The following is a 21,869-nucleotide window of genomic DNA, read 5'->3' as shown; positions in this document are numbered from 1 at the left end:
GATCAGTGGAACAGAATTGAAGACCCAGAAATGAACACATACACTTGATCTTTGACAAAGGAGCCAAAACCATTTTCAACAAATGGTGCTAGTTCAACTGGAGGTCAGCATGTAAAAGAATGCAGATCAATCCATTCTTATCACCCTGTACAAAGCTTAAGTCCAAGTGGATCAAGGACCTCTACATCAAATCAGATATACTCAAACTAATAGAAAAAAAAGTGGGGAAGAGCCTTGAACACATGGGCACTGGGAAAAATTTCCTGAACAAAATACCAATGGATTATGCTCTAAGATCAAGAATCCACAAATGGGACCTCATAAAACTGCAAAGCTTCTGTAAGGTAAAGGACACTGTCATTCGGTCAAAATGGCAACCAACAGATTGGGAAAAGATCTTCATCAATCCTACATCTGATAGAGGGTTAATATCCAAAATATACAAAGAACTCAAGAAGTTAGACTGTAGAGAGCCAAATAACCCTATTAAAATGGGGTACAGAGCTAAACAAAAAATTCTCAGCTGAGGAATACTGAATGGCTGAGAGGCACCTAAAGAAATGTTCAACATTCTTAGTCATCAGGGAAATGCAAGTCAAAACAACCCTGAGATTTCACCTCACACCAGTCAGAATGGCTAAGATCAAAAACTCAGATGACATCAGATGCTGGTGAGGATGTGGAGAAAGAGGAACACTCCTCTATTGTTGGAGGAATTGCAAGCTGGTACAAACACTCTGGAAATCAGTCTGGAATTTCCTCTGAAACCTGGACACAGTACTACCTGAGGACCCAGCTATACCACTCTTGGGACTACACCCAAAAGATGTTCCAACATATAACAAGGACACATGCTCCACTATGTTCATAGCAGCCTTATTTATAATAGCCAGAGCTAGAAAGAATCCAGATGCCCTTCAACAGAGGAATGGATACACAAATTGTGGTACATCTACACAATGGAATATTACTCAGCTATCAAAAAAATTACTTTATGAAATTCGTAGGCAAATGGTTGGAACTGGAAAATATCATCCTGAGTGAGGTAACCCAATCACAGGAAAATACACAGGTATGCCCAAAAGCTTGAATTACCCAAGATGCAATCCACAGACCATAGGAAGCTCAAGAAGATGGATGACCAAAATGGGGATGCTCCCACTCCTTCTTAAAAGGGGGAACAAAATATAGGAAGGGACATGGAGGCAAAGTTTAGAGCAGAGACTGAAGGAATGGCCATTCAGAGCCTGACCCACATATATATATACAGCCACCAAAACTAGATAAGATTGATGAAGCTAGAAAGTGCATCCTGAAAGGGACTGGATATAGGTCTCTCCTGAGAGACACATCCAGAGCATGTCCAATACAGAGGTGACTGCTAGCAGCAAACCACTGAACTGAGAACAGGACCCCCTTGGGGGGAATTAGAGGAAGTATTGAAAGAGCTGAAGGAGCTTGCAACTCCACAAAAACAACAATGCCAACCAACCAGAGCTTCTAGGGACTAAACCACTACCCAAAGACAATACATGGACTAACCCAGGGCTCCAACTGTATATGTAGCAGAGGATATCTTTTTTGGGCACTGGTGGAAGGGGAAGCCCTTGGTCCTGCCAAGGTTGGACCCCCAGTGCAGGGGAATGTTGGGGGGGAGCGTTAATGGCCGTGGATGGGGGTAGGAACCCCTGTATGGGGAAGGGAGAGAGGATAGGAGAGCTATGGACAGGAAACCAGGAAAGGGAATAACATTTGAAATGTAAATAAAGAAATATATCTAATGAAAGGAAAAGAAAAAACAATAGCATAATTATACCTCTAAAGTAGCAATGAAATAATTTTATGGTGGGGGGGGGTGGTCAGCACAACATGAAGAACTTTAATAAAGGGTCCCAGCATTAGGGTGGAGAACCATTGACCTGAAGCGTTCCTGAGTTCCTGAGTTTAGGTTATGAACAAGCAGGAAAAAATAGAGAAACATCCACCAAGTCCAGTTTTCTTTGCAGTAGGCACATCTCTGGCTTCCTCTCTACGGAAGCCTCTGCAGCAAAATCCCAACCACCGCTGAGGATTTTCATGAGCATCCTTTCTCCCCACTCTCTCTCCGTTCGTTATCTGCTCCCTCTAGCCTTCTTGGCAAATTCCTTCGACATTCCTGCCGTACAAACAAAAGCAAGGAAAGCATTCGTCACAAGCTAGCAATTCATCTCCTGGAATCTATTTTAGTTGGGGAAACGGGGGATCTTGACTTTGTCTTTAAATTCCTACAGTCTTCGCCAACACAGCTCCATATTGGCCTGTGCAGCGGCTGCGAGGTTGGGCTGGTGAGATAGGCTTCCAAGTCTCACCACATGGGGAGGTGATGCTACTCAAGCTTCCCACCTCCCCTCCTGCCTCCAGCCCTCCTTGTGTGAAAGGGCAGAAACAGAAACATTGGTTTCTGTCTCGGAAAGCCTTCATGTGAACCCAGGGCAGCATCCCCACATCAGTTCCTCCCATCTCTCCAATATCCAGAATTGGATATTTAACTTTTAAATATTTTCCTAAAATACCCACATTATCGAATGTGAGCGTGCACTGACAGTGGTTGATTTCACCCATTTAGAAGTTGATTGGAGCTCTCAAGATAACTATTTTAATAGTTTTAAATCTATAGAACATTTACAGGCAATGAGGAGTCTCTAACTCTCACACTCATTTTCCACCAGGTGAATGTCTCACTTTGATACATTTATTACGAGGATGGCACCCATGTGTGTGAATTACAATGAACTAAGATCAATACTTAATTCGGACGCTCTGTTTTTAATCTAGCGTCCTTTTCGATTTTAAGGTTTCACACAGAATGCTACATCGATATTTTCAAATGTTGTGATTTATTCTAATATTTGGGAATTATATGTATTATCTATTATTATAGTAATATATATTGTGCTATGATTAGATTCCACAAAAACGTTTGTCATCGTGCCACCCATTAGTCTCCTCCTGACTGGGATGGATTCTCAGAGTCTTTCTGACTTTTCCGAGCTTCACATTTTTATAGAGAATTATTAGTCAGATATTTTGCTGGACATTTCTTAACTGGAGTTTGTCTGATAGTTTTCTCTTGATGAAGGGAGGCCTGTCTTATGTCACACTAGAGGACATATCGCCAGAATTATGGCCAGCATTGACCCTGCCTCCATCACGTTAACAGTCCTTTTTCCTTCCCCTCCACGGGGCTCAAGGAAGCCATCCACACTCACCACTCAGAAACAGTGGGGTTTCTGCTCTACCTTTTCTGGGTGGGGGTCTCCATAATTGTAGATACTTTTTGGGACTGTTCTCTATAAACACTACCTTGTCCCTTTGTTCTCCTGTTCATTCCTGTGGTTATTCTCACCAGTACACACTCACGGATACTTATTTTGTACTTTGAGTTACAATCCAATAGCACGTTGTGTATTTTTTATCATTTAAATCATTCTAAGTTCAACTGCAGAGGTTGGCCTCCTCCGCCATTGTGGGGTGTTTGCTTTGGGCACTTTCTTGGTTTTGTTTATAGAAGATGCTACGGGCCAGTTGAAGTCAATCAACACCCACTTCTCATATCTGTAATTCTCACTCACTTTCTATCTCAGCAATATAACTTGTCAATGTTATTCTTTTTTTTTTATTAACTTGATTATTTCTTATATACATTTCGAGTGTTATTCCCTTTCCCGGTTTCCGGGCAAACATCCCCCTCCCCCCTCCCCTTCTTTATGGGCGTTCCCCTCCCCATCCTCCCCCCCTTGCCACCCTCCCCCCCAACAATTATAGATTACGGTTTTCCCCAAGGAAGAGGTTCGGAATGTCTGTTCAGATTTGTCACCAGAAATGGAAATCAGAAACTTTTTAAAAACTTAATTTATTTATAGTTCACTTCACGAAGTGACCCTGGGTCCACAGCATCACACACATACTTAAATGCCTTTACCCCCGGCACACTACGTCAACACTTATCTTTTTTCTCCATCTGTGTGTGTGGCCTTTCCATGACTCTGTTAAAGACATTCACAGTCCCTGAAGCAGAAGTGATAATATTGGAACAAAAATGACAAGGGAAAGACAAAGTGTCTGTGCTGAGGGGAGGGGATCTATATGGAATATGAAAACAGACCTTTAGTAACCACTCACCGTGATTGATAGGAAACTCGGAGACTGTGTCAAAACAAAATGGCAGAGACAAGATCAGGGGGAACCTATCCACGGTCGTCTCCCTCAGCTTGGTTTCATGCTCCTAAGATAGAAAGGGACAGACTATGGTAGAAGGGGGAGGCGTATGAGGGAGTAGCTGAGTTGGACAGGAGAGAAGGCAATCACAGCTCCTCTGTGGGCTGCTCAGCCCAGTTAAGTCCTGTGGAGATCACAGTAGCCCTGGTTCCTCAGGGGGCCATCTCCTCCATTAGTGTTCTCATCTCCTTTCCCTGGGTTAGGGATTCCTCTATCCAGTTCCCCGAATAAGATTTGTGCGTCATTAACCTGAGGCTTTAGTGAAGCTCATTAAAGGACACTGTATGGGTACCGATAGGCTCTTCTCAACGATGCCAGACAAGAAAGGAAACAAACTCTGCTCCCATTTCTCAACGAATACTGGAGATGTGGGGCTGAGAGCCCTCCACAGGTCTCTAGACAGAACTGGACATGCAATAGCATATGTCCGTGTTACATAGGCATGTGCACACAGGCGTGTATACATGCAGATACCTTCTTCATAAAACACAGAACAGACAGACTATTTATCTATTTTGCCTTACTATAAATAAAGCTTTGGGTGGGGGGCACCTTTGCAGCCCAGTGTTATAAGAATGAAGGTGTTCATGGACCTGGAGGAAGATATGCTTCCTGCATTATATCCTGAGCCTACCCAAGGAGACCCATAAATAATTAAGCAGCAGGCAGTAAAATGGAAAAATCCCGCATCCTTCAGAAACTCACGAGAGCGACTTAACTTACAATTAAAGCCTTTAATTTCTAGGTTTAGCAGCCTACACAGCAAACCTTTTAGGGAGTACAAAGGCTCCTGGCCACAGTGAGTCCCACCATATGAGATGCCAGGGTCCGGCAACAGTCCCGGCAACAGGGCCAGGGCAGCCACTATAGCAGCTGAGACAAATGGATTCTCCCAGAGAAAGAGTTTGACAGGAGAGATGTGAAATGTCACCCTCAATAAAAGCCAACCTGCCATGACTCTACTTCTGCTAACTCTGAGCTAAAAATACCAAGCAAACATCAACAAACCCACACACCTCATCCATCCCTGTCCGGGATGGAACTCCGGCAAACCTTCCAAGTGTCTGAAGTCTAGCAAGCAAGGAGAGAATAGAGTGTTGGACGTCAGCTTTGGAGAAGGATTTACCAAGCAAAGATTTCACCACCATTCCCCTCTCTTTTCTTTATATTTGTTGGTGTTTTTAATTGTCTAAAGTATTAATTTTATGTCAGTCATGCTAATTATACATATCTATTGGTTACGATCTACCATTTTGATAGAAGTCTACAATGTGTAGCAATCATATCAGAGAAACTGGAGCATCACCTTGGAGAGCTATCATTTCCTTGTTCACCAACAATATTTTTAAAAGGCCTCTAATTTTAGTTGCTGATCTACCCATGCTTGAAAAAAAAAAAAAAAAACAACTGTGTGGAAAGGGGATTTCTGCAGGGTCTCTCTCTCTCTCCGTGAGACCTGAGTAGTTAGTTCTGTGATCAGGTTGAGAAGTGTTTCACATCCTGAGAGCTTCCAGCTCACCTTGGGGAGAAATTTCTTCAGGGGCTTTCCTGGGTACTGCGAGGGAGAGACCTCACTGGATGCAGAGGAACTCAAAGACTGCAGCGCCCCCCAGTGGACAAACCGCTTGTCATTGACCTTTTCGTTTATGAAATGTTTGCCTCGTACAATGAACTCTTTCAGGGACTGTCTATGCCACTTTCTTTTCTGCTCAAGAGACGAAAATCTTCATAAGCAAGGAAACAAACAAACAAACAAAAGACTACTCCAGAAATGCAGCAACAGGCGCTTGCCCACAACATAATTGATGAGCATCAGGGATAATTTTACAGGAGATTGGGCCTGGGGTGGTATGCTTAGGTTCAGATAAAGACCAATGTGCTAAAGATCAGATACCTCAGCACCATGGAAGTTAAGCTTTCAGGCCTGAAGCTTCCTAAAAGGTCTTTGGGTTGTTGCAAACATGCCCCTGAGGTAGACCACAAGAACTTGTTACTTCCCTTCTTTTTCTCCTTCCTTCTTGGCTCGTGGCAAGTCGGATCACCACCACCCTTATGGCAAGAGGCTGCCTTTGCCAGAAGTCCAAGTCAAATGGGGCCATTCGATCTGGGTCTAGAGTTTCCTAGGAGCAAAAATAAATCTTGTTTATCTTTAAATTAATTGCCCCTGGTGCTTCCTGGTAGGTATGCAAAGCTAAGGTGCCAAGCTGACTTTCAGACATTGGTTCTTTTTCAGGAAATGTCAAAGGTTATTTATTTCCTACTTCACAATGGCGTTCCCGATTAACCATTGCCCTCGGCCATCTTCCGGTTTGTTAATTTCTGTCTGCCCGGATGACTGATCTCTGTACACAGAGATGAGTACTATTCATTGGTGTTCTCAGCTGGTCTTGGCTCAGTTTACCCCATCAGACTCTATTACCTGGGGATGAGGGTTAATCTGGTCACTTTTGTTGCATTTAAGGATGGATCCCAAGTACCAAGCAAGCACCGATGGATGCCAAGCACTTTCCCATGAGAACTGTCTTCTTCGGAATGTAAATCCCGGGAAGAGGAAACCCAATTATACAGTGTAAGAACCCAGTGTCTCCAAAGATTGAGGGGACGTTGCACACTCCATAGACATCTTCTGTGTCTCTGTACATGTGAACTCTTGACCTCTCATTCTCCGTCTCCTGTTCACAAGAACCTTGTCTTTTGTTCTGTCCGCCCACAGGTAATATTGCCCTGTTTCCTGGACTTCTGAATAAAGTCATGCAAGCCGTATTGTTTATAAAGGTAAACTTCATCTCAGTGTAGCCTAGGAATCGTCCCACAGCCCACATTAACATTTGGGATCTTAACTTCATCGTTGAGTCTCCCACAAGGACCAACTTCTTCCACTCACTCCTCCTTCGTCTGCCCCTCCTCCTCCTGCTAACTGTAACTCACACCTGGGGTTCAGTCAGGCTGGAGAGGGCAGAAGCTTCTGTGGTTCTGGGACCCTTTAACCATAGACGATGCACATATATGAAATATATAAAATCGGGGAGGAGCTAAAGGGAGCTCATGCAAATGAGGAGACCCTGGCCTCATCGGCATCAGCTGTGTTAGTTCCTGCCCATTCTGCTGAGGTACCATCCTGCCTTCTGTCAGATCCGCCAGGAAACCCAAACTGTCATCACCAAACACGGTCACACTTTCAGTATATATTATCTAGTGGTACCTCTTTTTCACGGTTATTTTAAAATTGAAGGTCTTAACTGAGCATGCTTTATTCTCACCTCGCTCAGTACAAGGGTCCTGAGATCTGGACTTTCCTCTTAGACTTCCACTTGCACATAGCATCCCTCCAGCTTTCTCCATTTAGTCTAGAACACGGGCCCCTGGACTGAGGGAGCTGAGCATCAAGACTAGCTGGTACCAGTAGCCACCGAGTGACAGTTGGTACATGTTGGAATCCATCAGTCTCTGGTTGACTAGACAGTGTCATTTATGCAAAAGAGGTCAGTTTGGTATAAGAAAGCACCTGTGAATTCTATGTGTGTTTCTTAATATCTTGCATTTCAGAGCATGAATTAAGCTTCGAATAGTTGAATAAGTTTTTCTTTTCTCCTATGTACCCACTACCAACAGCCCACCCAAGACGCCATTCGAGATTTCAAGAAGATAGCTGACATTCTTTAGAATGATCCATCAGAGTTGGGTCTGTGTATAAAGACAGGTAGTGAGGAGAATCCCAGGAACCTGAGCACAGACACAGCTCTGTGAGTGCTTCTACTGGAAATGCTTACTTAACATTTTCTATGTGCTGGGTATAATACAAGTAATTCTCATGCTAATCCTAGGTATATTACTATCCTATGTTTTCTACATAGGAAGGCAGACATTTTGAAGAGTTCAATTATCATCCAATAATAATTTAAAACCCACTTTTAAAAAAAAAATCTATACCATCGTTTAGCTTTAAAACATTAAATTCCCATTTTATAAGTCGAAAGAAGTCTTTTCATGACTTCAGGCAGTTTCATGACTGTTTGGGGTGTTCATAGCACAGGCTCATCTGAGAGCTATTAGAACTTGGGAATCAGCATGCACTTCCCACCATTCTACCGTTAGCATCCCTAGAGCAGCAAACACACTACAAATGGGGCAAGAGTGGGAGTCAACTTCATGAGTCATCCAGGACAAGGGTCAGCAAGCTTTTCCAAGATAAGCCAGATTAGCAACACTTTCCCCTGAGCAGACCTCCCCACCTCCATCATGCAACCCATCACCCAGAACAGTGTTGAAAGAGCTAGACACACGAGCAGATAGGTATGACGCTTTTAGGCCACCTCTGGATCTGAAGGAATGGTTTCCTAGGTCAAAAACAACATGGCTGCAGAAGGCCATGAAAGAGTGACGAGAAAGCCCAGTGGTTAGCTTCTTGCCTCTCAACTAAGCTTTGAATTTAGATTCAGATGCTTGTCAGTCGTGTGACTTTGGGTGGGAACTTCAACCAAAACCAAGTTGGTTCACCTGTACGATGGACTAGTACCTTACTTCATAGTTGTGAGGCAAATAAGTGGAAAAGATTTTATATTATCTTAGTAGAGGACATGGCTTCTAGACCACATCCAAGAAATGTTGGGTATGGTCTTAGTCAGGGTTTGTATTTCTGCACAAAACATCATGACCAAGAAGCAAGTTGGGGAGGAAAGGGTCTATTCCTTTCCACATTGCTGTTCATCACCAAAGGAAGTCAGGGCAGGAACTCACTCAGGGCAGGAACTTGGAAGCAGGAGCTGATGCAGAGGCCACGGAGGGATGCTGCTTACTGGCTTGCTTCCCCTGGCTTGCTCAGCTTACTTTCTTATAGAACCCAGGACCACCAGCCCAGGGATGGCACCACCCACAATGGGCTGAACCCTCCCCCATTGATCACTAATTAAGAAAATGCCTTACAGCTGGATTTCATGGAGGCATTTCCTCAACTGAGGCTCCTTTCTCTGTGATAACTCCCGCTTGTGTCAAGTTGACACACAAAACCAGCCAGTACAGGTTTCAAGGAGCGGGGATGGTACCATATCTAGCCAGCACGTACATATACTTTCCATATGGAGAAACAGGAAACACTGAGGACGTCATCACCACATGCAGAGAACAGTGCATCTTTAATTCCTCCTTCTGTTAAACCTAGGCAAGCCAGGAGTAGAAGGTACCTTGATGAGGAAGGAGTGAAGTACTGGTCATGCCCTGTTCTCACACTGGTTCCCATGTCAAAGACGGGGACTAAACATTTAAAATTAGCTATGGGATTCCTAAGGCTTTAACACTCTGGCTTCATTGGAGGTTTTATTGTTGTAATAAAACAGTGGCCAAAAGCACGGTGGGAAGCCAGGCAGTGGTGGTGCATGCCGTTAATCCTAGCACTCAGGCAGCAGAGGGAGGTGGATCTCATGACCCCTAAGTCATACTCCTTTACTGAAGGAAATCAGAGGAGAAACACAAGACAGACAGGAACCTGGAGGCAGGAACGTGAACAGAAACCATAGAGAAATGCTACTTACTGGCTTGTTTCCTGTGACTTGCTCACCCTGCTTTCTCATACAACTCAGGACCACCTGTCCAGGGTTGGCACTCCCCACAGAGGACTGGTTCCTCCTACATCAATTGTTTATCAAGAAAATGTCGGGAAGACTTGCCTGCCAGAAAGCTCATGGAGGCAGTTTTCTCAATTGAGGCTTCTCTCCCTAAATATCTGTAGCTTGTATCAAGTTAACAAAACACTAGCCAGCACGCAGATGGATGGGAGATGGACATACGGATACACACACACACACACACACACACACACACACACACACACTGACTGATTTTAAGAGTGGAAACCAACTGGAAAGATGTGTGAGCTGTGCAAATGCCAGATAGAGTATCCTAGGGAGAGCAGAAGCAGTTTACTTAAGGGAATCTGTCTGTCTATCTGTCTATCTATCTATATTTGTCTGTCCATCCATCCATCCACTCACCCATCCATCCATTCATCCATCTTTCTACCTTTCTGTCTGTCTGCTGTCTGCCTGCCTATCTATCTATCTATCTATCTATCTATCTATCTATCTATCTATCTACCTACCTACTTATGTGAACCACTGAATTAACCTTAATGACCTGGTCACATTTTTCTCTCACTGAGGCTAGGCACATGAATTAACATGAAAGCCAAGTACAAGATTTGTAGAAAAGGTACTTTTCCGACAGGCACGTTGTAGAGTCTGAGGGATATAAGGCACCAAATTCAGGTCAGTGAGCACTACAAGCCTGTTCCTGTAAAAGCTACGGTAGAAGGCAATTCTGCAGAGATATGCGAGTGTACCAAGACTGTATCATTCTCTTTGTCTTCAGGTGACAACACCATAGGGATGTGCGGATCACAGAGCTCTGCTGCACACAGACATTCCATATATGAAATTAGCCAGAGAAAACAGTTTAGAATTCTACGTTTTGAAATAACCCTGATGCCAGAGGAAGCCTAGGCTTGGCTGAGGATAATCCGAGATTGCTCACAAAGCAGTATCAGTCTTGAAACTGGTTCCAGGAGAGTAGGGGCTGAAATAATGTGTAATTTCCAGGAAGGACACCGTTCCTGGGTTTGCGTAGGATAACCCACAGTTGCAATCCTCGTGGACTTCATGCTTCAATTACTTGGATATTACTCTACCTGCCAGGTTTAGCAGGTTCTGCAATTCCTAACCAGCGAAATTTGCTATTTCCTATAAACTAGGCACTGCCTCGGGTTTGCTCTTCTCCCACATTTTGTGTGAACACTCTTTCTCCCTTGCATGCTGTTCATGTTGACCACTCTTATTTTGGGCTTCTAGGTTCCTAGAACATGAGTTCCATTCAGAATCAATAAAGAGGTCTTATACTTTAAGATGATGAAATGAGACTTTGGTATGGTTTCCCCCAGCAGAGGGAAGCAGTCTCAGGGGTGTTTAAGGACTGCCAAGGAAAAGGAAGAAGGCAAGCATTTTGTTTCTTCTATCCAATCTGTTTACAATGCCTTTGTCCTAAACTAGCAATTCTTAGCCTGTGAGTAATGACCCCCCTGGGATTGCATGACTCTTTCACAGGGGTCCCATAATCAGATATCCTTCAGATTGGATAATTACATTACTATTCATCACAGCATTAAAGTGAAGGCTATGAAGTAGCAGTGAGACAATGTTATGGTTGGGATCAACACACCACGGGGAACTGTGTTAAAGGGTTGAAGCCTTGGGAAGGCTGAGATCCCCTGTCCTAGAACTTCTCTACAGAGACTGAGAAACGGGAGAAACTTGGATTGAGGTCAAGGGAGCCAAACACCCGAGTAAGGCTTAACAAGAATTTACTTGTGACTCTTCTAAGACATGTGACAGGTTTTAAAGGGTCAGACCTAGCTAGGAATTCTCCTTTATGCTGACCCTTCTATCTTCTCTCTATGAAAAGCATATTAATATCAGGAGCCAAAGCAATCACTTTACAGTAGTGAAGTTGATTTTCAAGAATGGTGGAACAGAAAGGCAGGAGAAGCCACTGTGACATCCCCAAGTGGCGGTAACAAAGCTGTTATTGAATGAGAAGACAGTATCCTACCAGGTGACACTCCTGTGATCAGCACTTATATTTGGATTTGAATTGATTTATTTATTTTTTTTAAATTTAGAGAATACTTTATTAGTTTTTGTAATCAAACCCACGTAGATAAGACCTTACATATTTAATACAGTGTATTACCCCTGTACAAATGGAAAAAACTTAAGTTCAACATTTCTAGACCAATATGGCTGTTAATTTCTGTACAGTGCCAACTCAACACAGTAAACGGGGATACTTTTATCCAAAGTTGACAGCACAGCTAAAGTTTCAAAAAATTCAAATTATATATCTGTATATATATTTTTATATTTATATAAAAAGACCAATAATAGCAGTGTGTTATGCATCAACAGCAGCAACAGCTTTTCCAGGTTCTGCAGTCATCTGAACAAAACTGTAGAGACATCCAGCACACTCCATTAAAAAAAAAAAGTAAAAAAACAAAACCCGAGAAAACAGCACAGTTCTGTTACTCTTGTGGTACCTGGCACCATTTTTTTTTAATTAGCTTCTCAATCATCATCTGGAAAGAAAACATTCTGAGCAACATCATTAAAAACAGCTCTGATAAAGCACGGTCACTACTACGTATCATAAAGCAGGTACAAGCTATTTTACATCCACAGAGGTATGATACAGTACTGTCCTACATCTATAATACTAGAGGATACAATTTAAAAGGCATTATTTGAGACTTGATTCTACTTTTCCAGCAGAGGGCCCAAAGGATGGTGTGACACAGCTTTGTAAAGAAACATACTCTAGACAGGATTTCCTTTCACTAGTGGCACAGTTCTAAGGATTCATTCTCTCCATGAATGTCAGCTAAAACCGTTATTAAAAAAATGAAATATCCCTAGAACAAAACCGTATAACCACCGGATTCACATGAAGATGACCTGGTGGAGACAAGCTGGACCTCACCTTACCAACAAGCTATCAAATCTGTTATGTTTAAACAGTGAGACCTCCCAGGAAGGAGATGCCAAGTAGTGCTTCAAAGCTTCGGACCACAATCAAACACAGCATCCTTTTCAACAGAAGCAGAAGCTCATCTGAATATGCTCAAGGATGCTGACATCAACATTTAATCATCTCCTCACTCATCCAGGAAGAAGGGGAGATCAGTTACTACTGTACTTTATTGTGTTCAACCAAATCACCATGTTACAAAAATAGCAAGCTGCCATAATAAAAAATAAGGCTACTCTGTACTTTATTGTGTTCAACCAAATCACCATGTTACAAAAATAGCAAGCTGCCATAATAAAAAATAAGGCTCCTCTATCCAGCACCAGATAGCATCATTTTACTTTCAAGCCTAGAAATTGCACACTTGTATATAAACCAACCGAAGATGAGGATTGAGAGTTCATCTTGGTGGATTTTTCCTTTGATGAATATGAAGTGTCCTTCCTTATCTTTTTTGATGACTTTTAATTGAAAATTGATTTTATTTGATATTAGAATGGCTACTCCAGCTTGCCTCTTCTGACCATTTGCTTGGAAAGTTGTTTTCCAGCCTTTCACTCTGAGGTAGTGTCTGTCTTTGTCTCTGAGGTGTGTTTCCTGTAGGCAGCAGAATGCAGGGTCCTCGTTGCGTATCCAGTTTGTTAATCTATGTCTTTTTATTGGGGAGTTGAGGCCATTGATGTTGAGAGATATTAAGGAATAGTGATTATTGCTTCCTGTTATGTTCATATTTGGATGTGAGGTTATGTTTGTGTGCTTTTCTTCTCTTTGTTTTGTTGCCAAGATGATTAGTTTCTTGCTTCTTCTAGGGTATAGCTTGCCTCCTTATGTTGGGCTTTACCACTACCTTTGTAGTGCTGGATTTGTAGAAAGATATTGTGTAAATTTGGTTTTGTCATGGAATATCTTGGTTTCTCCATCTATATTAATTGAGAGTTTTGCAGGATACAGTAACCTGGGCTGGCATTTGTGTTCTCTTAGGGTCTGTATGACATCTGTCCAGGATCTTCTGGCCTTCATAGTTTCTGGCGAAAAGTCTGGTGTGATTCTGATAGGTCTGCCTTTATATGTTACTTGACCTTTTTCCCTTACTGCTTTTAATATTCTTTCTTTATTTTGTGCGTTTGGTGTTTTGACTATTATGTGACGGGAGGTGTTTCTTTTCTGGTCCAATCTATTTGGAGTTCTGTAGGCTTCTTGTATGCCTATGGGTATCTCTTTTTTTAGGTTAGGGAAGTTTTCTTCTATGATTTTGTTGAAGATATTTACTGGTCCTTTGAGCTGGGAGTCTTCACTCTCTTCTATACCTATTATCCTTAGGTTTGATCTTCTCATTGAGTCCTGGATTTCCTGTATGTTTTGGACAAGTAGCTTTTTCTGTTTTACATTATCTTTGACAGTTGAGTCAATGATTTCTATGGAATCTTCTGCTCCCGAGATTCTCTCTTCCATCTCTTGTATTCTGTTGGTGAAGCTTGTATCTACAGCTCCTTGTCTTTTCTTTTGATTTTCTATGTCCAGGGTTGTTTCCATGTGTTCTTTCTTGATTGCTTCTATTTCCATTTTTAATTCCTTCAACTGTTTGATTGTGTTTTCCTGGAATTCTTTCAGGGATTTTTGTGTCTCCTCTCTATGGGTTTCTACTTGTTTATTTATGTTTTCCTGGAATTCTTTCAGGCATTTTTGCGATTCCTCTCTGTAGGCTTCTACTTGTTCTCTAAGGGAGTTCTCCACGTCTTTCTTGAAGTCCTCCAGCATCATGATCAAATACGATTTTGAAACTAGATCTTGCTTTTCTGGTGTGTTTGGATATTCCATGTTTATTTTGGTGGGAGAATTGGGCTCCGATGATGCCATGTAGTCTTGGTTTCTGTTGCTTGGGTTCCTGCGCTTGCCTCTCGCCATCAGATTATCTCTAGTGTTACTTTGTTCTGCTATTTCTGACCATGGCTAGACTGTCCTATAAGCCTGTGTGTCAGGAGTGCTGTAGACCTGTTTTCCTGTTTTCTTTCAGCCAGTTATGGGGACAGAGTGTTCTGCTTTCGGGCGTGTAGTTTTTCCTCTCTACAGGTCTTCATCTGTTCCTGTGGGCCTGTGTCTTGAGTTCACCAGGCAGGTTTCTTGCAGGGGAAAAGTTGGTCCTACCTGCAGTTCCAAGGCTCAAGTTTGCTCGTGGGGTACTGCCTAAGTCCTCTCCACAGCGGCAGCAACCGGGAAGATCTGCGCCGCTCTTTCAGGGAGCCTCCGCGCACCAGGGTTCCAGATGGCGTTTGGTGTTTTCCTCTGGCGTCTGGATGTGCACAGAGTGCAGTCTCTTCTGGTTTCCCAGGCGTGTCTGCCTCTCTGAAGGTTTAGCTCTCCCTCCTACGGGATTTGGGTGCAGAGAACTGTTTATCCGGTCTGTTTCCTTCAGGTTCTGGCGGTGTCTCAGGCGCAGGGATCCTGCCGCTCCTGGGCCCTCCCCCACGGGAACCCAGAGGCCTTATACAGTTTCCTCTTGGGCCAGGGATGTGGGCAGGGGTGGGCAGTGTTGGTGGTCTCCTCCACTCTGCAGCCTCAGGAGTGCCCACCTGATCAGGCGGTGAGGTCTCTCTCCCACGGGGTTTGGGAGCAGAGAGCTGCTGCGGGCCGGGATCCGCGGGTGTGGGACTTCCCTTGAATTGATTTATAACTGATATATGAATACACGTTTCGTAGCCATGAAAACACATACGATGAGAAAGAATAATATTAACCAAATTGTACTGATGAGTTAAAAATAAGAAAAAATAAACTGTCATGTGGGCAGAGAGATTAAGAAACTTTAACCAGATACAATACATTGAATGTCTCAAGCTTATTTCTTTCTCCCACTTAATAACCAGTTTTACTATGTAAATGTTAATAAACGCTGCTATATAAAATATTATAAGGGGCTGGAGAGGTGACACAATGTTTAAGAGCATTCCCTAATTCCCAGCATCCAAAGGGCAGCTTATGGCTCATATCCAACTCCAGACCCAGAGAATCCAACATACTTTTCTGGCCTTTGAGGGCAGCATGCCCAAATGTGGTTCACAGACATACCCATATACATAAAATGAAAATTAAGTAAGAAATAACAATAAGGACAATAATGATTTTTAAGCAAACACTAAATAGCATATACATTTACTTATGTTTCCTGAGTTATTGATTGTAAATGTCTTCATCTATGTAGCTATCTGTAAGTATTTATCTTGCTTTGTTGTGGCCGAAATGAAGTGCAGCCTCTATAGGTCAATTTTGTAATCATAAAAAATCATTTATCCTACCACAGTTCTGCTTGTCTGTGTGGAATGATTTGAAATAATGCAAGCTTCCGCACACAGTATTGGATTATAGAATTGCCTTCTTGGAAACTACATGTCTCCGTCCCATGACTAGTCTCAGGTTGCCTCAAAGTTTATACTCAAAAAGAGGGCCACTGTAGAGATAGAGGTAAAGACAGGAGTGAAGCAGCCAAAGCCAACGAGTGCTGGCAACTTTCAGAAGCTTCAAGAGACAAGAGAGGCTCTCCCTGGAGTCAACTGATTTTAATTCATGAAAACTATCTTTGAATTTCTGGCTTCCAGCATTGTAACCGATAAATAATAGTGATTTAAGCTGCTGTGCTTACTGTGGAAGCTGTAACAAACTAATAAAATGTGCCAAACTGACATCTTCAGTTCAAATGGCTCATTAGTATAAGAGGACACATTCTTTTTTTTTTCCCCCTGATCTGGGGCCGGAACCCAGGGCCTTGAGCTTGCTAGGCAAGTGCTCTACCACTGAGCTAAATCCCCAACCCCAAGAGGACACATTCTTAACAAGTCTCAACTTGATGGAAACAATGTTTCATGGGTCTTATAGCAAGAGATAGTAAATGACAGGCAAAACAGGTATATTTTAATATATTTGATATGTAGATTCCCAAGCTAGGAGTTCCTAGGAATGTGAATGCTTAATGCGTTCTGGGGCCTAAAATACTCTCTAATTACTAGATAGCTTCATGATAGCTTCTCTTGTCCTTAGCAATTAAGGAGAAAGGTTATTACTTTGTTACTAGATATCGCCCCTCCCCTACATTCAAGGAGAGAGATGGAGGAAACATATTTTCCTTTTTCCAAGCAGTTGTTTATTGAGAAGTCTTCCAAACAGATTAATGATTTCCCCTCAAAGTACTTAGAAGCCTAAATGACTAAGTCTGGGACCTGGGTGAGCACACTCTGAGCTTAGTTGCAGTTGCACATGGGTGTCAGGCAGATTGGTCCCACCTCTAAGTTCTTTATTGGTAACCAAGGGCTATCAAGTGACCTTTAAACAGTAGCTTTCACTTTGAAATGTGTGATGTAAGAAAAGCATCAAATATCTGTTTTATATTGCCTTTGCCAAATGATCTTTCCGTGTGTCTTAAAATTTTATCAAAATCAACAAGCCCAATCAAAACCAGAAGACAAAGGGGAAAGGAAGACCACTGTCCGTTGGGTTTATTGTTCATCAATGTTCTAAGATGAACACACACGCCACCACTTTGCTTGCCTCACATCAAAGTAGACTCACACTGACCCTGCCCAGATCTGTGCTAAGATTTGCCGGCTGCTGGCACTGTGAGCTCTGCTCTCTGCTCTGGATTAGTCCTTTCTACATTGTCTGTAGAGTGTCAACGGGCATCCCACAATGTGACATACTCAAGTCCTCGTGGTGGTGAAACAGAACAAGTTCAAACAGAAACTGTTGGCGACAGACTCTGTCTGCATAGAGTCATGCGATCCAGTCAAGGCTGCTTAGGTCTTAGTCTCCCTTTGACTGGTGAGACAGTTGTCCTGCTGCCTCCCTTCAGCTCTCCAGTCTTAGTGATCTCCATGGAAAGCACAGAAGGAAAGATGAGTTTCTTGCAAAGATGTGTGTAACACTCTCAGGGAGCCAATGCCTGGAGTCCCTCTCTGTGACTGGAAGCTCAAATAGACTTTTCCGAAAGTTGCTTTTTGGTCATGGTGTTTGATGGTAGCAACAAAAGGTAACTAACACATTGCGACAGCACCAAGGTATAATACATGGCTAACCTAAGAGGACATGATATGTTGTCAAAATGGAGTTCCACTTAGTCTGATTTGGCTGTCTTCCTTCTGGGGTATTCTGGATGAATGGATGGATGAGTGGGTGGGTGGGTGGATGGATGGATGGATGGATGGAAAGATATGTCTTTTGTAAATGAGAGCGTCTCCTTTATTCCTTTATTTTAAAAATTCTATTCCAAAGTATTGTTCAAATATATATTCTCTCTCTCTCTCTCTCTCTCTCTCTCTCTCTCTCTCTCTCTCTCTCTCTCTCTCTCTCTCTCTCTCTCTCTCTCCCCCCATGATGACAGATATACAATAGCCTAAAAGTCATCCCCAGTTCTGACAGTAAGATTCTGTCAACTCCTTGAGAGTTCAGGTAAAGGTTTAGGATGCAAATAAATAAAAGTAACACTAAATTATTCCACAGTGGGTACAACATCTATAAGCAATGACCTAGAAATGACAGCTGTGTAGTCCAGGCAACTTTAAATCTGACAGGATTATCAGTGATATCAAAACCGCCCCTCTACAGTCCACAGTTAAGGCAGCCAAAGGCCAGAGAGATGAAATGTTTTACTAAAGGACCCTCAGCTAGGAGAGCCAGATCTGAGATTCACATCCAGTCCGCCGCTCTTTGAATAGGTACAAACACGCACCACTCAACTTCAGGTTTCTCTGGAGTTACTATCACCTTTAGCTCCATATTCGGCCAAGGAGATCTTTCTTACACACATTTAATGAAAACATGCTAAACAGAGATGAAGTGTATCCCTTGGTTATGTGTCATCACCAATGCTACCTAAGGTTATTTACGTAAGGTTTGTCCCCAAAACTGACATGGTCAAGAAGCCTTGCCTGGCTTCTTCCTCCAGATTTTAATCTTTTTGTTCTCAGTGACTGCATTGTGGCACGAGCAGGTTTATTGACCATGTATATGAACCCCAGGCAAACTAAGGGCTAAATGTTAATTGTGAAGTTTCTCGTGGTTGACTGAAACTTAGATCGAGTAAAAATCTTAAAATAGAAAGCACTCATATTTTACATCATCTGTTTTTAGAGACAAAAGTCTTAGTCTGGAATCGTAAGTGAAATTACACCTTGATGTAAAATGTAAAAGTAGGAAGAATAATCTCAAATTGCCTATTTTATGGTCATATATTTCACTCACATATACACATATGTATTAAATTATGCTCATTTTTACTTAAAAAAAAATCCCTAATGAGATAAACTTTACTTAGGCTTGGCTTCACTTTCGAGAAACATGTGGATTTAGATGACCCAATCTTCCGAATACATCAGTCCATTTGTCCATTAAAGGAAAAAATAACTAGAATTGAAGATTCCTTTTTTTTCCCACGTGGAAAGGTTTAATGAGAGAAGAGTAGAAGAAGAGAGTAAAGGCCGGCCATGGGCACATGGAGGGGAAGGGTGGAGTGGGGAGAGAAGGGACAGGGACAAAGAGGACACAAGAAGAGGGAGAGCAAGAGCTAGAATTGAAGATTTCTTAGTTCCTGTCTTGCCATGGTGCCTACGGTCTTTAAATCCTCCATATTGTGCAGGGGAAAAGTGGGGCACAAACTCACATGTGTTGACACTGTGAGGTATGAAATCTAATTCTGACCAAAGACGCTGAATACTGCGCTTCTGTTCCTCTGGTACATCAAAGGGACACACAAATGGGAAGGTTCCCACTAGTTAAAGCTATACAGTTTTATCCAGAAAATAAATGAATCAGTATCGCCTAGAGACATAAGGCATAAAGCAAACAAATCCATACTATGGTGAACACATTATTAAGTGATTTTTGTAGATGTTCCTTCCACCGTCAGGGAGACGGAACAAAACTCCCCACATTTAGTGCGTGGGATTTGAATGGCTTCCTTCCCAAAGAACTTGAAGAAAAGATAAGCAGAAGCGTAACTGCCATGGAGAGATCTGACTATTCCCTCAGTTAGGTGACCGGGGAAGCATCAGCTTTGCCGGCAACATGGTAGCCATATGCCATAACTGTGTTTCTCTAACGAAGGCATCCATGAAAAGAGAAACAGGAAATGCTGGGTGGCATGAAGTTTCCTTTCTATCATCACCGGTAAATGATATCTGCACTGTTCTAAAGAACGCGTCTTAATTTGCATATTTTATTATGCAAGCTTGTTTCTATTTGGGGTAGTGTCACGGAAGAACAATCCGCAGGTGCTGTCTAGGGATCAGATTCAGGTCGTTAAATTTGGCGGCAAGAACCTCGATCCACGGAGCCATCTCGCTGGCCATAATTTACCTATCAAAATCTATTTAAATGACCAAGATTTACGACATGAAAATTATCTTACTAACATGTTTACTACTTTTTGCGTAAATCTCTCACATTCTTTCAGTAGTAATAAAATAATTGAAAGGACCCGAATGAAACAGGACATACCAAGACCAAGTTCTCAGCACGAAGGAGATGTATTTGCCCCAGAGGGACTGAGGGCAGGAATGAGAGAGAAAAATAGGAAGCAGAAGACAAGAAATAAGGGGAAAGGAACAAAGCGGGGGTGCGGGGAAAGGGTATTTATCCTGGAGGAACAATCGGCTGCCTCTGGATAGAGAGGAGACAGATGTAGCACATAGGCAGATGACAGTTTATAAAGAGAAAAGGGGAAACTACCGGTTAGGATGAATAGGTTAGTTTTGATTGGACATGTTAATTAGGGCAGTCAAAGGGGGCTTTTGATTGGTGGACTTCAGTACTTAGAGAGCTGGACCTCGGTGATCAGCCTCAGGAGGCAGAAATGGAGAAATAAGCGAATAAACCTTGGGGGCCAGCTTTAGAAATGTGATCCAGCAGTTTAACAAGGTGGAGGGGATGGGGGAAGGGCAAGACCTACCAGTGCCGCCATGTTAGCCGTGCCCTGATCTACTAGAACCCCTCAATTACATCTCTGAATCAAGAGGCAAAAACAAATGATATGAAGAGGAGGAAAAAAAGGTAATGAAAAATTTAAAGTCTTTATATTAGTAAATTGTAAATTAGTAGTCAATTGTCATATTGTAAGTGTATTTAGAATTAGCAAAATACAAGATTTACTTCCCTAGGTATTGTTTTCCAAATGTCACAGTGTTTGAAAGTTCGTAAGAAATAACTCATGTGAAATTTTTACTCGATCAAACTTATTTGAAACTAGTTCCAGTTTCCGTTACTTTCTACTTCTATTACTTGAACTTGTTCCTAAATATTCAGACTTTCATGTGGGCATCAAAGCACAGCGAATGCTTTAGGTAGTGCAATTTTTAGGAAATGTTGCAGTCCCTTAATGGACTCTCATATTGCACTCCTTGGTCCAGAAGCGGCACCTCATAAATGTTTGATGAATGAATGAATGAATGCAGCTGCCTCTTATTGCTTCATTCATTCGCTGTCTTGACAGTCTCATAGATGTGATTGCAGGTCGGTATGGTGCCTCTGCTTTTCCTTTACCACACTGTCTCACAAACCAATCCTCCATGGAAGGCCTGATGATTATAGACACACATCACAGTCCCTTCTGGACTTTCTGCAGCTGCTCTTAGGGTGTGTGAGTCAGATCCAGAAGACGGAAAAAGCTGAGGCTCGAACACAGAGATCTGTGCCTATTTTAATAAATGCTGCTCTATGTTACGCTACTGGGAAACAAAAATTAAAGCCTCTCCTGGCAATCTCCCACTTTTCTGGGAACACCCAAACAGTTTTGCATAGCATACTGTCTGTGCTGGTTTGAATAAAAGTGGCCACCATAGCCTCTTATATTTGAATGCTTTGTCACCAGGGAGTGGCACTATTTGAAAGGATTAGATGTCACCTTGTTAGAGGAAGTGTGTTACTGAAGAAGGCTTTGAAGTTTCAAAAGTCATGCCAAACCCAACGCCTCTCTCTCTCTCTCTCTCTCTCTCTCTCTCTCTCTCTCTCTCTCTAGACACACACACACACACACACACACACACACACACACATATATA

The sequence above is a fragment of the Rattus norvegicus genome, chromosome 14 (genome assembly GCF_021556685.1).
Source record: "Rattus norvegicus strain SHRSP/BbbUtx chromosome 14, alternate assembly SHRSP_T2T, whole genome shotgun sequence".
NCBI classification, from domain to species: Eukaryota; Metazoa; Chordata; class Mammalia; order Rodentia; family Muridae; genus Rattus; species Rattus norvegicus.
Note: the sequence above shows the minus strand (reverse complement) of the source record.